This window comes from Miscanthus floridulus, chromosome 9 (genome assembly GCF_019320115.1).
Source record: "Miscanthus floridulus cultivar M001 chromosome 9, ASM1932011v1, whole genome shotgun sequence".
Classification (NCBI taxonomy): Eukaryota; Viridiplantae; Streptophyta; class Magnoliopsida; order Poales; family Poaceae; genus Miscanthus; species Miscanthus floridulus.
In genome coordinates this window covers 122,942,356-122,944,962 of record NC_089588.1, presented here as the reverse complement: position 1 = coordinate 122,944,962, position 2,607 = coordinate 122,942,356, and the positions used below count along the sequence as shown (strand labels likewise).

At 41.5% G+C, this 2,607-nt stretch overlaps 1 long non-coding RNA gene across 1 annotated transcript; it reads right to left on the bottom strand.

Moving 5' to 3' along the window:
- LOC136482841 (uncharacterized) lies at positions 1-853 on the bottom strand. The gene is made up of 3 exons (XR_010765215.1): positions 806-853; positions 553-653; positions 1-453 (listed from the first exon to the last, which is right to left on the bottom strand). It is a non-coding gene; the product is annotated as an uncharacterized lncRNA (long non-coding RNA).
- Between the last annotated feature and the right edge of the window lie 1,754 nt (positions 854-2,607).

Here is a 2,607-nt window from a genome sequence, read left to right as displayed (position 1 = left end):
TCGATTGTGCCAGGTAGAACTGGTGCGTTCCACGCGGTTGGCGTTGGTGGGTGCTTTCTCGTAGTCAAATCTCTGAGCCTTGGTTTTGGCATGGTGATTACCTTTCTCGGATGGTGTAAAATTTTACAGGATAGGTTCCTCCTGTTTAGTCTGGTTCTATGTGTCATCCTTACTGAATGAGTCGTGGTCCTGTACAATACAAGCAAAAGCAGTAGAGTAGCTCACTGGCTGACCGCCCGGCGACCGACAATTTACATCAACCAAGCTGGGCTCAGAGATTACTTAGCATATGTACTGACAAACAGAATTCACAGGACTAGCTAGCCAAGGACCCCCCAAAACAATGACTAATCAGTTGGGTCCAAGCATTCCAGGCTTTGTTTGCCAGTACTGATCCAAGCGTTGCCTTGCGTACTCCTTGTACTCGAAGTCGATATTTTTGTTCACATGTGCCTAGCGACATAGTGAGAAGACAAGAAACTAATAAGCTTCGACAGATGTATTATCCACAAATTGATATATGCACATTTGACTCTAGTAGCAATAACTCACCGAGATTATTCCCCACAGGCCCCAAAAGAGATGGCTTGCAAGAGTGTACTTTGCAATCAACCCTAGTAGTTTTTCAACTTCCCCATCTGATGGCTTTTCACCTGATGAAAATATATAGAATATACAATTCTTAAAAACAGAGAATTCTCACAATATATCCATGTGGTACGAGTGAGCATTTTTTTCAGTTTAAATAGTCCATTAGCACAGCATGATTGCGCAGCAATTCTCAAATTTACTGCTTTGTGATTACCTGCGGAGCTAAGGTATGTCTGAACAAATCTTCTCTGCTCCTCAATGTTTGAAATAGTGCAGAGCAATAAAATTAAGCAACAAACGTAAGTTAAATAGCAACATATTTATCAACTCACACGGTCAATTGGTCACAAGTAAAACTAACCAGGATATTTTGAAAAATCCAACATATGTGGTGTCGCTGTATGGTAATCAGCAGCCATCTCACAAAAGTGATTAGCAATGTCAAATGCAATAGGGTTAAAACTCGCATATTCATAGTCCTGCAGGACATAAGAGATCAACAAAATAGCATACAGTTACAGGGATAACATGGTCTAATGTGTGGTAGAACAAGAACTCCTCACTGGTCTATCAAGTTGCCCTTATTGCTAGCATTTCTCAGCAAACCAGATTGTTTGCATTTCTAGATTTTTTTTATGTTTTACTAATCTGTCCCCATTCCTAAAATTTCATAATAACATACAGGAAATTCATAATTCTGCATATTTTACCTAGAATATTGCAAATAGGCGCCAGCACAGGTTTAAGTATAATATGATAATAGCTTATATCTTTTATAAAACTTACAATCAAGGTGACTTGTCTGGTCTCTTCATATATCATAATATTCCCATACTGCAGATCATTATGGCAAAATCCTACTGACTGTTCGACCCCGAGAGCATCTTCTCCAGCACTGCAATCTCATCGCCTTTGCTCCCGGCCTGTCTGTCTGTGTCTTTCCTCTTCTTGGCTGGCGCTAATGACCGCTGGCCTGCCACTGCAGTCTGCACCACACCGACAGCGCTGAATCTCCGCCTGGAAATTTTGCTTTTGTTCGATCGTGTGCTACAGTCCAGCTTGAATTGAGCCTTTATCATGCATTCATTCAGCAGATGTTTACCTGTGCTGAAACTTTCAGGAAAAAAATTTGCTTTTGTGATCTTGCAGGAAAAAATTTTATGCCCTCTGGGCTCAAACTTTTGTGATCATGCATTCATTCAGCTTCAATTTTGCTTTTGTGATCTTGCAGGAAAAAATTTTATGCCCTCTGGGCTGAAACTTTTATTTGAATCAAATCAAAATTATCTTCCATATTCTACTGGTCATCTTTTACCCTCATTGTGCAATTTGAACTGTCAGGGTGCATTAGATTTTCTGTAAGGATTTACTTGTAGCCCTGGAAATATTCCAATCAGCTCCATGCTTTCATCCATTTTCACAGTTAATTTCACAAACATCTTCCTCCCTTGATAACTGGAAATAATGGATTGGACATACTAAACTAGAAGACTGAGGACTCAATCTTCCGGATGCTAGCTCTTTTCTGGTTATCCACTGCAGCAGCAAATCCTAACTGCAACATCAGCCTAGGAATTAAGCAGCCTGACTGCCTGACCAACCTCTTCTTCCTCAACCACCTCTCAGATGTAACAGTTTGAGTTACTCACCCTAAAACTTCATATAGCGCAGTCCTTTCTCTGAGAGATGACAAGCCTTTTGTTGACAGACTGGTGTCGTGCGATAATTATGCATTTTAACGTCTTCTCCAGCTACTGACTGGAGACTCGTTCTAGGTGTACTTCAGTTGAGTGCGGGCTACTGACTGGTGACTGGTGAGTGACCCCAAATCGACCAATCCTACCATGAAGGCTGTCGACGAAATATGGTCGGCAGTCCATCTAGGGGTATGCCCATGATGGTAGATTGTCGGTAGACGGTGCGTATAATCAGGAACCAGATGGTTACAGAGGCACAAGACACAAGATTTATATAGGTTCGGCCGCCGTGTTGGCTTAATACCTACGTCCTGTGTCT